Here is a 17457-nt window from a genome sequence, read left to right as displayed (position 1 = left end):
AAATGTTTGTTTAAAAATACTTCTTTTTTTCTCTCCCAAAATCCAATCAACACTTTGAAAATAACAAAAAAATATATATCTCACATAATCTTTACCATATTGATATTGACATTCCCAAATATCAGCACCATATATATTAGTTGGCAATTTTTTTTTCGTTTTGTTTCTTCTTTATGTTTATTTAGCTTTATTTATGATTCCATTGGTAAATTGTGTTTCCGTTTATTGCCACTACAATATTCCATTCGCCATTGTCTATTTGGTAAATAATATGAAAACACCCAAAAACAAAAAGGGAAACAGAAACATATTTTGCCACTTTATGTTGGTTAGTATTTGTCTCACTATTTCGGATATTTGTTCGCATACATATTCATATACAAATAAAGACAAAATTCCATGTGAAAAGGAGAAAAACAAATAATGCCCAGAAATGCATACATACGTTATGCCATCATAGACAGACCGATTGTCAGCAAAAATTTTGTTGTTATGAATTATGAGATATTTTGTGGTAGAAAGAGATCGAGGTGAAATGTGATATGCAGCTGGGTGAATTGATTCTAAGGTAATACTTCTCATAGATATTGCTGGGTTCGAACCCTGACAACAGCATCATCCCATGTTCAAGGAATATATTACCGATTATTTCAGATCTCTAAAACTTGCTCATATTTAGTAATGTGATCCAAGTAACATCAGTCCATACACATACCTTCCTGCAACCTATGCTAGGTTTCATTCGAAGATAAAAATTGGAGCTATATCTAAATATGGACTGATTTCAACGAAATTTGCCAGAGGGTTATTTATAGAAAATTGTGTGTCAATCAGACAAACTTTGGGTCTATAGTGTACAATTTACATTAAATTGGACAAAACTATAGTGTACAATTTAGAAAGAGATCGAGGTGATATGTGATATGCAGCTGGGTGAATTGATTCTAAGTTAATACTTCTCATAGATGTTGTTGGGTTCGAACCCTGACAGCAGCCTTCATACCATGTTCAAGGAAGATATTCCCGATTATTTCAGATTTCTAAAACTTCTTCATATTTCGATATGTGATCCGAGTAACATCAGTCCATACACATACCTTCCTGCAACCTATGCTAGGTTTCATTCGAAAATAAAAATTGGAGCTATATCTAAATATGAACTGATTTCAACGAAATTTGCCAGAGGTTTATTTATATTAAATTTAAAACATTGTACCCAAATTTTTGTCAATCAGACAAACTTTGGGTCTATAATGCACAATTTACATTAAATCGGACGAAACTATAATACATTAGGGAGCTATAAATAATCTGAACCGATTTTCACGAAACTTTTCACACGTCATTCTAGAGTCAATTCATTACGCCATGCCAAATTTCGTGCAAATCGAATGATATGTAGGGATTTTGGTGCATCATTTACATGAAAACGGACGAAAATATATATGGGAGCTATTTATAAATGAAAACCGATTTTCAGGAAACTTAGCACACGTCATTCAAGACTCAATTCAGTACGCCATCACAAATTTCGTGTCAATCGAAAAATATATAGGGACTTTGGTGCATCATTTACATAAAATCGGACAAAACTATTTATGTTAGTTATATCTAAATCGGAACCGATTTGGTGCACCATTTACATAAAATCGGACGAAAATATATATGGAAGCTATATCTAAATATGAACCGATTCTCTCCAATTTCAATAGGGTTCGTCCATGGCCCAAAAAAATTAGCTGTACCAAATTTCATCTTATTGGAATTATAAATGCGACCTGTACTTTGTATACAATTTAACAGTAACAGACGGAGGGACTTTGTTTACAATTTAACACCAACAGACGGACAGACCGACGGACGGACATACATAAATCGTCTCTGAAAGTGATTATATACATATTCTCATAAGGAACCATGGGTCTATCTCTATTCTTTGGCCACCACAGTGTGGTGTAGGGTATAAAAATCCACAGTTTTTGATACAAGTTATTTAAAAACATACTTGAGGCTGAGGAAGCGCTTGGTAATTGAAAAATATTGTTTAAAAAAATTTGCGCGTTGGTGTACACCTAGACGTTCTTTAAGGGAACCCCCCCATTCACGATTTTTTATTTTTAAGATTTTAAATGGGCTGGTAAACAAATACCAGGGAATTAGGGTAGATTGGAGAATGGGGGGGTCCTTTAAATGTTTTTTTTTTTTTTTTTTGTAATTCACGCTTGTGTATATGGACCTCCTTAAAATATTTCATTTTAGAATCGACGCTTATATCCCTAGATATCCCTAGATATAGACGTTTATGTTTTTGGATGTCCTTTAAACATATAACTTAAAAACATTTGAAGTCCTTAAAAATACTCCTTAAAGCCCTTCAACAATTTGTCTATAAAAATGACACGTTAGTCATCCTTACAGTCCTTGAAATAATATTCATAAAATTCTATTCAATCTGTGGCTTTCAAAGTCCTTAATAGTCATAAATTTCACGATTGTGGCCTTTGAAGTTCTTGCACTATAACTATACTTAAAAAAATCCACTGCTGTGGCCTTACAATTTTTGAAAATTAGGATAACGCTGGTGACTCTTAACTTCTGTGAAAAATATTCCTTCTTAATATTCCATCTGTGGCTTTTAAAGTCTTTAAAATATTCTTTACAAAATTCACACTCTTGAAGTCCTCGAAGAAAATTTGTTCCTGTGGACTTCTTTGAAAAATATTATTTTACAAATGCTATTGCACTAAAACTCCTAGAAATTATTTCTTGTAAAATTCACTCTCAAGTCCTTCAAAAATATTCTTAAAGAAATCATGATCCTTAAAGTCCTTGAGGAATATTATCTAAAAACTCGATTCCATTCAATTGATATAATTTGATCCGGTAAAAGAGGACCCGCCAAATTGACGATAAATATCATAGAGGATGCCTATTTGAATTTGGTGTTTATAGTTACTGGTTTCAATTTAAGAAATGTCAGAAGCTCATAAAATCATCTAATGGTATCAGAATACGGGTGGCATACAAGTACTAACATCTGAGAAATTGACAAATAAATTATTCCAAAACATCGTACACAGCCCTAGGTAATCAAGCTATTTTACACATCCACATTTGGTGTGAACAATTATATAAATATACCAGTTGATCCGTTATTCCCTATTAGTTCCATTAATTGATATAGAATTTTTCATGCTACAATTTCCCTCAACCCCTATTCCTATTATTTTGTGGCATATCTCATATATATATATATCTAGAATAGCATATGAATCAAATCTTTTACAAACAAATAAACTCTATTCGTATTTATCCCAGTGGTTACCTTTCGGGAATCCAATAGCAAATACAACAAACAACAACAAAAAGGCGAAAAAGAAAACGAGGAACCATGAGATGGTGTATAAAACGTTTTGTTGCCATTGCCAGTACCATCACCATTCACATATTGTCATTGTCTCGTTGCTGTTTTTTATGGTTATTATTGGTATTTTTGCTGTTGTTGTTGTTGCTAGAATATATAGCTAACATTTCAGTTAAACAAATATGATATAATACAATTTAGTTTTTGGTGTTAGACAGACAATGAAGAAAAAATATAAAAATGGTATAGCAAATAGCATTTGTCTAGTAGCAATTCGCAAGAACAAATATGTCGACAATTCCATGGCAGGCAGATTGTGATAGTTAACGGAATGCGAGAACAAAAAAAAAGCACACACATACCCGCACACACAAATGGATTTCTGATGCCATTGGCCAATTATTAGAAATGTTCCTCTAACATAATCAACATCGTCAGACCAATATAAATATTTGTTCATGTCTTTGACGCCTGAGAATCTATTGGCTATTGCTGTTAAATGTCATAGTCTAAGATTATCATTGGCATTTTCTGATATCTGACTTTTTCAAATATCAAATAACAAGAAACGATAAATGATATGCCTCGGGAGGCAATCTATGCTATTAAAACAATAAATTGATATGCAACAAATTATTAACAAATTTTCTGGGCATTTAATAAATTGTTGTTATATTTTATTATCGTACTTCAGGTTAAGTGCTATCAATTACATTGACAGCTAAGGGGAATATATTGGGAAACGTTTACTTAAATTATATTCGGAAAATGGTAAGACAATAATGAAGCAGATGTTAGTTAAAGTTAATTCTGATCGAACAACTGCAAAGTGTAAGCCAAATTTGGGTTTTTTTTTTAAACTGCAAAGTGTAACTGTGTTCAATTTATATAAGCACATACACAGTTCATTTACAATAATTTTGTTTTTAGTTACTTTAAAATAATGTCACACAACCCATTGAAACCAAACATTTACTAACCATAACAAACATGTTACAACTCCAACTACAACAACAACAGCAAAACGCAATTGACAAACACTTTGATCATAGTTGGTTGGTTTATTAATAATAAATGTATGACAAACTATGAAAATGTAACATGTGGTAACAATTTTTACATAGGCATTATTTTGACAGACCGTACGAAGGGAGAGGTTTAATCGGTAAGGAAATAAAACTATTTTATTTATTGAAAAGACTTTATCAATAGATATAAGAATTGTTTAAAAAAATAATGTTTTGAGACTAACGAAGGCGTGGACATTTAAAAGAATACTTTTTCTAGGACTAACACAAGGCCAGGATTTGTTGACCGAACCTAAGGAGTAAATTTTTTACATAATGTTTACATGGATTTTTAGTAAATATTTTGAAGGATTATATAAGATTGAATTAAAACAAATATTCTAAGTCGCGGATATATTTTTCAAAGATGGATTTAAAAAAAATGTTTTCAAAGATCCTCAATAGGCGTGGACTTAAAAAAATCAAGGAACATTTATATCCGTGGATTCTTAAAGAAATATTTTTCCAAGGATCCTTGATAGGTGTGGCTTAAAACAAACATTTTTCCACGAATTCTTGATAGGCATGATATAAAACAAATATTTTTTGATAGGCTTGGATTAAAAAAAAAGTTTTTTTTTCTAGTCGTGATAGGCGTGGATTTTTGAAAACCATTTTTTCAAGGACCCTTGATAGGTCTTCAGATCAATATATTTCAATTATCCTCGATTTGGGATTTCAATGATCCTCGATTAGCGATTACAAGGATCCTCGATTTGCGTGGATTTTTTAAATAAATATTTTTTCAACTACGTTCAGAGGAATACATGTAGATATCTTAAAGCATATTTTTCATAGGACCTTCAGAGCAATAGATGACGATTTAAAAAAATTAAAGGACCAACGCTAATCAAGACTAATCATAAACCACCTTTAAATCGATTGTACTTTAAATTAGAATTCAGGACGGTAATATAGGTACATTTTATGACACAGCTCACATTTTTTAGTTTTTGTTATACCCTTCACCACACTGTGGTACAGGGTATTATGTCTTTGTGCATATGTTTGTAACAGGGAAAAGGAAATGAGATAGACCCATATTTCCTTTTGAGAATAAGCATAGAATCACTTTATAAGTCGATTTATGCATGTCCGTCCGTCTGCCCGTCTGTTGGTGTTAAATTGTAAACAAAGTACAGGTCGCATTTATAATCCGATTTGGATGAAATTTGACACAGATCATTTGTTTGGCCCAAGGACGAACCCTATTGAAATTGGGAAAAATCGGTTCAGATTTACATATAGCTCCCATATATATTTTCGTCCGATTTAAGGTAAATTGTGTACCAAAGACCCTATATATCTGTCGATTTGCACGAAATTTGGTATAACGTACTGAATTGAGGCTAGAGTTATGTGTGCCAAGTTTCGTGAAAATCGGTCCAGATTTAGATATAGCTCCCATATATAGATTCGTCCGATTTTAGGTAAATGGTGGACAAAAGTCCTTATATATTTTTCGATTTGCACGAAATTTGGCATTACGTACTTAATTGAACATTGTAACAAACGAATGACAAGTTTATTGATAGATCTAAGTCGATTCACATTTAGATAAATATCACATATTTTATTTCATCCAATTTCATGTTAATAGTCCTGTTTAATATGCCCATAGTGGTGAAGGGTATCATATAGTCAGCCCCGTCCGACTTTACTATTTTCCTTACTGGTTTTTTATCACAAATTTGAAGATGAAGTGGTTTGACTCAATCTTCATACCTCCGCAAGGATCAGCATCATGGATATTTTTAAACAGAGAAATACCGGTTTAATACGGAAATTTTTATGTATGAATACTTCTGATCAACCTACATCGAGTTTGAAGACAGAGGCTATCGGCCCATTACTTATGATGATTTATGGGATGGCTCTTTCGGTGATGCGTCGACGGTGAATATCGGCGTCGAATGAACCACGAGCTCTACAATTTATACGCGGACATCGACATAGTCAGTCGTATTGAGCTGCAGCGACTACGGTGGCTAGGCCATGTTGTGCGGATGAATGAAGATGCCCCAGCTCAAAAGGCATATAAAAATGAGCCTACTGATGGTTCCCGTAGAAGGGGAAGGCCACGAATTAGATGGAAAGACCAAGTAGAAAACAACATCTTGGAACGTGGTCTTCCAAATTGGTGGACTTGCGCACAAGACCGACGCGCTTGGAAATCTTTTTTAAGCTCGGCTTATGTAACAACCGTTCTGTAACAAGCCAGCTAAGTAAGTAAGTAAGTCTTTCGACGATTATATATAGATGGACATTTTAACATAATTGACAAACCTACCAATAGGCTTCAAATTAAAACCTATCGGTGGAGGTATATTTCTGTAGCGAATAGGTTATATACTTTTTAACAATAAAATTAAAAAAATAAATTATTTCTTAATCATGCTTCCCTGACCCTCGTTGTGCCTCTTCACAATAATTTGAAAAAAAAACAAATAATGAAAATAATAAAAATGGTATGTCATATATCCTGACTAACTCGACCATCAAGTCGGACAAACATAATTTGTTAATTTTATTTTGTTGGTTTTTGTGTCCAGTCCTCTAGGATTTCATAAATGGAGTTAGTGACAAGTAAACATATTTTTTGTACATAATGATGGTCAGATACACACAAATGTTAATATACTGTGGTATAATGACAAGTTTGAGTGCGTATGTGTGATGTATTACAGCCACGCCAGTGACAATAGGGGGATCTGGATAAACTAATGAAGTTGAAGAATAAATGGAATTAATTTCATGGAAGTGTGGAATAATCAAGGAATATATAATATCCTTTTTTAAAGGCTAAATGAGGGATATTGGTCCCATCCATATTATCTATTTTATAGTAAACTTATAAGAATAACCTAAGAACCTGAATTTAGAATTTAGTCATATTCACATTCATGCAATCCTTTAAAAAGGTTTTAAAGTTTTTGGATAGGTAAGGTACTTTGAAATTACGCTAAGACGACTGCGGATTTAACTTTAATTGAAAAAGTTGTGATATGCATATCAGGGTTTGAGTTCGCAATAGGATAAAATATAGTTCATAATTTTATTTGCCAACATAATGTAACATGACTTTATCCTTAGTTCCCTAAAAAAAAACAGTGGACAGTTCCTTCTTACCTCTTCTCCACCCTTCTTCGCAAATCACAATATTATCACTAACTACCAATTATAAGTTGCTCCACATAAATATGTCGAATTATTATTTGCATAAATATGTTTAATATGCTCCTGTGAATATAGATTTCATTCAGAATGGTAATTATTATGTGAATAAAACAGCATAGCGATTCTAAAAACAAAACCATAATGGAGATCAAATATTTTGCGATAACATACCGGGATACATAGGTGTTGGCATTATTGCTATGGTCGGTCTTTAATGGGGTTTAGCAACGCAATTGTCGACATATGTAGCCTCCTCCAACAAACAAAAGTTTTAAGTATTGCTACCATTTGAAAATATATATGTGGCAAAACAGCAGTTTTTAAAACCAATTGCAGTGGCGCGTCAAATACAATTTTTCTAAGGGTCCCAAATATATATTTTTTTTTTTTTTTGCAATCAAAATATGGTTTTGAAGATCCCCAAATGATCTTTACTTTTATGAAAAGTTTATTTTTTCTATTACACCCTCCTCCATTTTTCATAGTTTTACCTCCGCCCCTGCTTTCATTTCCCATATTATTGTGTTTGATGTTGTTGTTTATAAGCCATTGCCACTGCGGGTGCATTGCATTTCATTCAATATTGAGGCTTTTTCCACATTGTTAACTACAACACTTAACTTTAATTGATAATGAGGGTATTTTTGTCGTTGCCCGGGAGATTTAATGGTCTCTAAACAATCCCCTTGATGATTCAACAAATTGCAACTGTGATTATTATTAGTATTATTGGCTTGTGAAAATTAATTTTAATTATGCAAAAACATTAAAATAATTATAATATAAACATAATATTTACAAAATCTATAATTGCTGAATTAGTTGTAGATTGGCAGTTGATATGTACTAAAAAATATTTGCTTTTGGAATAAATCAAAAACATAGTTTTTTGCGAATTTTTAATGAAGCTAAGGAGGGAAAGAACTTAATAGGAAATCCCATTAGGGTGTATACTTTTAAAATATTTTTTCTCCATAGATTTTTAAAATAATTTTTTCCTACAACATCAAGGCATAGATTTTTAATCTTTTTTCCTAGAGTGCATCAAGGTATAAACTAAAAAATATTTTTTCCTAGAGTTCATCAGGGTTCAGATTTCAGATTTTTTAATTTCTTTCCTAGTCCATCAAGGCGTAGATTTTAATTTTTTTTTCCTAGAGTTCATCAAGGCTTAGATTTTTAAAATGATTTTCCTTATTAAAAAATTGTTATTTCAAATAAAACCAGTAAGGAATGTTGTAAAGTCGGACTGGGCCGACTATATGATACCTTTCACCACTTTATATATATTGTACATATGTATACTAACAATTTCATGTCAATGTTCCGCCGAAGGAACATACACCTTAAATTTAATTTCAATCGGGCAGATTAAGAATCGTTTGTGTACAATGGGACAAATTTACAGAAATCGATTTATAGGAAATTTGATACACGCTACTCACCATGCCTCACTGTTAAAAATATAGTCCCAATCAGACACCCATTCGAAATATATATGTTACGTTGTGCAAAATTTCGTGTCAATTCGACAAACATTAGGAGTTTGGTGCACCATTTACCTAAAATCTGAACCGATATTCTCGAAACTAAACACACCTCATTCTAGACCCAATTCAGTAAGCTAAGCCAAAGTATATCAGTAAAAGATATATAGGGACTTTGGTGCAAAATCTGAACCGATTTTCAGGTTCATCATCATTTTAGACTTAATTTAGAACGTCATGCCAAATTTCGTGAAAATCGAAAGATATATAGGGGCTTTGCTGCACTATATACATAAAATCGGATGAAAATATATATGGGAGCTATATCCTAATCTGAACCGATTTTCACGAAACTCAACATATTTAATTCTATACTCAATTCAATGCGCTATAACAAATTGCGTGCAAATTGAAAGATATATGGGTTCAGTACGACATACCAAATTTCGTGCAAATCAAAAGATATATAGGGACTTTGGTGCACCATTTACATAAAATCGGACAAAGCTATATACGGGAGCTATATCTAAATCTGAACCGATTTTCTCGAAACTTAGCACACATCATTCTGGACCTAAATCAGTACCCTATGCCAAATTTCGTGCAAATCAAAAGATATATGGGGACTTTGGTGGCCCATTTACCTTAAATCGGACGAAAATATATATGGTAGCTATATCTAAATCTGACCCGATTTTCTCGAAACTTAACACACATCATTCCAGACTTAATTCAGTACGACATGCTAAATTTCGTGCAAATCGAAAGATATATAGGGACTTTGGTGCACCATTTACATAAAATCGGAAAAACTATATATCTAAATATAAACCTATTTTCACGAAACTTGGCACACATCATTCTGGACCCAATTCAGTACCCTATGCCAATTTTCATGGAAATCGAAAGATTTATGGGGACTTTGGTGGAACATTTTCTTTAAATCGGACGAAAATATATATGGGAGCTATATCTAAATCTGAATCGATTTTCACGAAACTTAGCACACATCATTCCAGGCTTAATTTAGAACGTCATGCCAAATTTCGTGAAAATCGAAAGATATATAGGGACTTTGGTTGACCATTTACATAAAATTGGACAAAACTATCTATGGGAGCTATATCGAAATCTGAACCGATTTTCAGGAAACTTGGCACACATCGTTCTGGACCTAAATCAGTACGCTATGCCAAATTTCAAATAAATAAGCTGTGCCAAATTTCATCCAATTCGGATTATAAATGCGACCTGTAATTTGTTTACAATTTAACACCAACAGACGGACGGACGGACATGCATAAGTCGACCCAGAAAGTGATTCTATGCATATTCTCAAAAGGAACCATGTGTCTATCTCGTTTCCTTTTGCCTGTTACAAACATATTCACAAAGACATAATATCCTGTACCACAGTGTGGTGAAGGGTATAAAAATGTATTCCAATTTTCCAAATTTTTAACATTTTTTTTTCAAAGTTCAGGAAACTTGGCACACATCGTTCTGGACCTAAATCAGTACGCTATGTCAATAGGGTTCGTCCTTGGGCCAAATAAATAAGCTGTGCCAAATTTCATCCAATTCGGATTATAAATGCGACCTGTAATTTGTTTACAATTTAACACCAACAGACGGACGGACGGACATGCATAAATCGACCCAGAAAGTGATTCTATGCATATTCTCAAAATGAACCATATGTCTATCTCGTTTCCTTTTGCTGTTACAAACATATGCATAAAGACATAATATCCTGCACCACAGTGTGGTGAAGGGTATAAAAATGTATTCCAATTTTCCAAATTTTTAACATTGTTTTTTTTAAAGTTCTGCCTAACTGAATGTACCTCTACCCATTATTGGTTCCATACACAATTGTTTGTTGGCGAAACACCTACAATTTATTCACGGTCTTCATTATCGCGCAGAAACGTGCTTAATTTTCAAATCATCGTTGTCATCATCACAGTCGGCGGCAGCAGTAGCAGCATTACCGTCACATTTTCGAATTTTATGCGAATGTGAATTTTTGTGGCAAACATTTGCTAATTATTTCTAATGAATTGATGTCCCAATAGATGAATACATTATTGTTGTTGTTGCTGTTGATGCACACAAAAATATATAATTTTCGAGCTGCCGTTCAATTATATGGGGAACACCATTTATGCATGAAAACACACACACATCTATGTGTGTATGTGAGGGGGCATCATGTCAATTGGCATTATGATAATTTGATATTTGGAACGTTATTAGAAACAAAAAAGTTTTTGCTTCAATTTGTAGGGCATTTATGTGTGGCCTGGAAAATATTCATGAATATAGAAAAAGGAAATATTTTGGAATTTTATTTTAGCATATTAAAGTTGGGAATTAAATAAAAAAAATTTTGGACAATTTTTGATAATTTTCAATGCTAGAGGAAATTTTGCAAATAAAGGGTGGAAATCTTGACTGTCAGGGGTATATTTGAGGGCAAATTTTTAATATGGTATTATGTCCTTACATTAGTCCTTTGAATATATATTTGTATGTTACGTTAAAAGGATTTGATTAAAAAAAGATTTTTTTTATTTTATTAATTCCCCTTTCCTGCCCTTACACGATTCACCAAACCATTGTCGTTATCATTAATAAATTCCATTAATGTTAAACAAATTTGTGGTTGCAAATTTATTAACACTCTGGTGGTCTGTAAGTGAGATATCAACTAATCATCATCATGTGCCATATTTTAGTGAGAGATGGAGAAAAAAATCAGAAACTGTAACAGAATAATGTAATCAATCATACGCCCCAATAAATTGCGGAAGCGCAACGACAATTGAAGCGCATGCAATTGCCTTCCGGTATCCGGGCTTTAATTATACACACATACATACACACCCACACACTCTCACATTTTATTTGAATATATATTTTCATTGTGAAAACCGCATAAAAGATAACGTTTCTATATGTGTTTGGGGTTTTAACAGCGAATTATCAATGCAATGCAAACACGTTTTTTGTAATAGGGATTCCATCACCCCCCCCCATCGCATCACCTATATATCTATTGTTACGTGTGTGGGTATGTTTTTGTATTGTTATTGGCCTTTTGTGGCATATTTTATATATATAAATATTTATATATTGTTGCTATTTATATAAAAATGTATGCTTTTTTTCGTACGTTTGTGTGTTTGATTCTGGGAATGTGATTTTGGCATTACCGTAACAACGATTTAAATACTTAATGTCTATTGATAATTAATTTAATTATATAATGTAGATAAATTGTGGATAATTATTTATTTATGCACATACATAGCAGATTAAGTTCAAAAGGTGGTGTCGTTTTTCTCTCTTTCCCACTCATTTTCCATTTGATTTTAGAGATTTAACGGAATGTGTTATCAGTTGAAAATCTATTTTAGTTTAATTAAATTATTAACGATTTTGTATTTCACTTTTTTTGGGAATATGTTAAATTGGCAGGTTGTTGCATAATTAAATATTTTATGAAAAAAAAACAAGTTAAATCAATAAACTGAATGATTTTCTGATTTTTAATGGAATGGATTTCAATGGTTATTATTTAGCTGGAATTTTTGAATTTGATTAAAACAAAATTAAAACCAACGAAGTAAGAGTGAAGCAAAAAAAGGATATATTTTATTACAAGTTTGATATTAAAAAAAAAACATTTTTTTGGAATCAAACATTGAGTTTGGATTTTAGAAACTAATTATTTCGAGAACAATAATGGATGGATTTTAGAAAAAAATTGAGAAATTAAATTCTGCATTTTTAAAGAAATAAACAAGTGAGCGGAGCAGTATAGTCGGAGGGGGCCGACTTCCACGAAAAAAAAACTTTATGTGGTTCTATATTCTGAGATATTTGCACACTGTTGACTGGCTATAGGTCAACAAATGTTACTAATAATCAGTACAGCCCCTCTAATTACTTGTCCAGATTCTCTTCACCGTGGGTTGTGATGTTCGGCTTTCAACTCGAAAAGTACAAATAATTAAATTTTCGGTCCACTTCATCCGAAAAATTAATATCTGATCATCACCTAACATTTTAGGCGTTGTCCTTGACCATACCTGGAACCTCATGGAACATTTCAAAGCGATCAGCGCTATATTTCCGCCCTCCAGTGTGGTAATAGGTTACTAAATAACATATGAATACGTAAGCACCTGTAAATATTTAAGTGTAACTTCCGCATCCGAGTACCTACGGCAATATAATTGGTATCAATTTAAAGGTCAAACTCTCCTCTTGGATATACTATCAACTTCTCTGGTCTATGTCCTTCAGTGGTAAATATATACGCTATAGAATACAAATTGTATAATTTTTCACACAAATTTGGGGTCCATTTGACGCGCTAAATATTGACCGATCTTTATCAAAACAGGCATGCTTATTCTTTGGCCCGATCCCCTTCTCCGTGCAAAAATTCGTGTTTGGGCCATAATTGCGGCCTCTGGAGCGACCAGAAAAACCGATAAAAATAAAGTTTTTGGTCCATTTCATCCCCTAAATATTCACCAATGTTTTCCAAAAACAATAGGGGTCTTCATTGGCCAGAACCCATCCCACATGCAAAATTTCTTGAAGATTGGTCCACAACTGTGGCCTATATAGTGTTTACAAATCATAATGGACAGACGGACGGACACCACACATGTGATATATGTTTATACCCTTAAAGGTGGGCTGCACAAAGCTATAATACCCTGACAACATAGTTGTGTAGGGTATAAAAAGCGTATACTAGTTTATGTTTATACCCTGGATGAGTCCCTATTGAAATTGGTAAAAAAATTGGTGTACTAAGGTCACTTCGGTTTGCACGAAATTTGTCATAGCGTACTGAGATAGGCCTAGAATGACGTAAGTAAAGTTTCGTGAAAATCGGTTCAGATTTAGATATAGCTCCCATATATATTTTCGTCCGGTTTGAGGTAAATGGTGCACCAAAGTCCCCAAATATCTTTCGATTTCACGAAATATGGCATAGCGAACTAAAGTAGGCCTAGAATGACGTTCGTAAATTTTGTGAAAATCGGTTCATATTTAGATATAGCTCCCATATATATATATATATATATATATATACATTCGTCCGATTTAAGGTTAATTGTGCACCAGAGTTCCTAAATATCTTTCGATTTGGACGAAATTTGGTAAAGCCTAATGATTTAGGTCTAGAAATATGTGTGAAGTGTGTGTTAAGTTTGGCATAGCGTACTGTAGCTCCCATATATATATATATATATATATATATTTCGGTTCACGATTAAGATATAAAGCCTAATGATTTAGGTCCATATATATATATATATATATATATTCGTCCGATTTTAGGTAAGTGATGCACAAAAGTCTCTACATATCCTTCGATTTGCACGAAATTTTGGCATAGCGTACTGAATCGAGTATTGAATGATGTGTGAAAAGATTCGTGAAAATCGGTTCAGATTTAGATATAGCTCCCATATATATTTTCGTCCGATTTGAGGTAAATGGTGCACCAAAGTCCCTATATATCATTCGATTTGCATTTGGCATATCGTATGTAATTAAGTTTACAATAATGTGTGCTAAGTTTCGTGAAATTCGGTTCAGATTTAGATATAGCTCCCATATATATTTTCGTCCGATTTAAGGTGAATAGTGCACCAAAGTTCTTATATATCTTTCGTTCAATTTCATGTCAATGTTCTTTCGAAAAGTCTGTTCGGTGACTTTGTCGGCTCAGTCCGATTTTACTGCTTTCCTTAGTGGTTTAAAAAGTAATTTTGCAAAAAACAAGTCGTGGATTTTTCAAAGAGCAACAAGCCGCGGATTGTTTAAAAAAGATTTTCTAAAGAATAACAATGCGTGAAATAAAAAATATGTTTTCAAAGAGAAACAAGGCTTATATTTTTATATTCTTTGTTTTTAAAAAAAAATTATAATTTGTTTTGAAAAATAGAAAATGGGTATAGTTATTTTATTTTTTTTTTATTATTATTAATTATTTTTTTTTTTTTTTTGAAATACAGCAATGGATATAAATATGTTTAAATATGTTTTTTGTTTATTATTGGTGTCCTCTCCCCCCTCTATATTTAAAAGGCTTCCAATGAATATCAGAATTTTTTATACTATACATTATTTATTGGCTTAGCCATTTTGGCCTAAATTATAAAAAATTATATTTTTTTATTTATTACAAACGCAAGACCACAACACCGACAAGTTTTTAATTTTGTGATATTTGTAAAATAAATGTTACTACCACAAAAACATTGTTGTAACAATCAATTGTGACAAAGTGGCAATTCATTTAATTAACTTCGAATATTTCTAAACAGATATCTTAATTTTTAATAATAACATACCGACAAAGGGAATATATATGGGATATTGAAGATATTGCAGTTAAAAGCAACATTAATTGGGATAATACTAGAATTTTTAATAATAAGAAATTGAAGCGAGATTTGTGAAGGAAAGTACATTCCATGAAATTATTTTCTTCCGAATATTGGACTGAATGACATGTATCACCATGGAACCCAAAAGACAAAACATTTCTTATCATAATAGTTTTAATAAGAAAATATCCTGAAAATAATATATATATATTTTTTTTTTGTTATTTGAATTTTGCCTTGTAAGGGCAGTGATCATTTGAAAGTAATTTTAAGTGATTATTTATACTCTTTCGAGTCGAGCTTGAAGATCTAAGTTTTGCAATGAAAAAGAAACCCAGGAGAAGAATCTACGCACCCACCATTATGCGATCATTATGCAAATGAGCACTGCCCTTACAAGGCAAAATTCAAATAACAAAAATTAATTTCAGTCGAGCACGGCTAGGGCTCGTACATAGGTCCTCGGAGCAACACAAATGTTGCCAAGGCCACTTAACGTTCTAAGACATCAACACACTTGCGCAAAAACATGTGTATACCATGGAAGCAATTGTAGGTGTGTGGATTAATCATCCATCGCTACAACAAAAATCTGCTTTGAAAAGAACTGTTCCTAGAATGAAGACAAATGTCAAACTTTGACAAATTTGAATTTAATTCGCATATGCAAGTTTCGCATCAGGGCGGAATAAATACAAGGTATCAACGTACGACATTTGTAAAGCCACATAGGCCAATATGCCTGATGAGCCGCTTAACCATCGGCGAAACGCGTCGCATAATGGTGGGTGCGTAGGTTCTTCTCCTTGCTTTCCTTTTCATTGCAAAACTTAGATCATCAAGCTCGACTCGAAAGAGTATCAATAATCACTATTTTATTTTTTAGAATTTCTTTTGAAATATCCCATATATAGATACATAGAAATCTATAATTTGTCACACATTTGTATATACATTTGTTTAGTAATTATGTTAAAAGGTTTTTCAACCACACTTGCCTTGAATTAATTAAACAAATTAATCCACATACACACACAGAAATGTCCATTCGATAACATAAGATAATCTGTCATAATAAACAAATAACACACACATTCTCGTACAATGATATTCATGTATATATGTGTGTGTGTGTATGTTAACACCACCAACATAACATAACATTGCCACTTACCTGTCCTAATAGGTTAATTAACCAAATTAAATTACAAATTTCTGCTCGATTAACCAAAAATCCATCATAGCTTTGCATGTATTAACTACATTAATTTGCAATAATTAATAATTCTTTATCTAATGACAAGGTTGCGGGGAGAGAGGGGAGGAGGAGGAGTATAAATATCAATTAAAAAACAACACAAGAGATGCCACATTCCCAGTGGTTTCAAAGTCGGCCAATTATTACAATTTTTAAAAATGAAAAAAATAATAAAAAAAAAAATCGTAAAAAATATTTTTAAGAATTAAACAAAGATCGGTTTTTTCGTGAACCATACGAAGCGGAGATTTTCAAAAAATTTTTGGTTTTTTAATAATATATTTTTAAAAGTCATGAATGGAAAAACTATATTCGAAAAAAGAAAGAATAGATTTAGCTTGACAGATGTTAAATTTTAGTCCCATACTTATAAAACCTCGACTTTTGAAACCATGATAATTGATAGGGGCCATTTCTTTGCCCAATGTTGCACCCAATTTTTTCGTAGTTTACTATAAGAACCCTGGGAGGATCTCTTGCATATTGCCTTAGCGGCAATCCCTTACTGGTTTTCTGTTCGGTCTGGCAACTTCCCCACCATTTTTTCTTCTTCCCTTCACATCGTGTTCCGCCGCCGCATAGAAGGTTATTGTATTGTAATCAAGCAATTAATTTAATGGCACATTTATGCCAAAGTGTCATATCCCAATGATGCTGGGATTTTCCCCCACCATTATTCATC

The 17457-nt window shown here is 32.6% G+C and overlaps 1 protein-coding gene across 1 annotated transcript in view; it reads left to right on the top strand.

Annotated features, from left to right (window-relative positions):
* LOC133336594 (hemicentin-1) overlaps window positions 1-17457 on the top strand; it is a gene marked incomplete at both ends in the record, with an annotated part of 109084 nt that overhangs the window by 12872 nt on the left and 78755 nt on the right. The gene's annotated exons all lie outside the window — the stretch shown is intronic.

This window comes from Musca vetustissima, unplaced genomic scaffold (genome assembly GCF_032173495.1).
Source record: "Musca vetustissima isolate MV318-11 ecotype Yass unplaced genomic scaffold, APGP_CSIRO_Mvet_v1 utg39299, whole genome shotgun sequence".
NCBI lineage: Eukaryota > Metazoa > Arthropoda > Insecta > Diptera > Muscidae > Musca > Musca vetustissima.
This window is presented reverse-complemented; position numbering and strand designations above follow the sequence as displayed.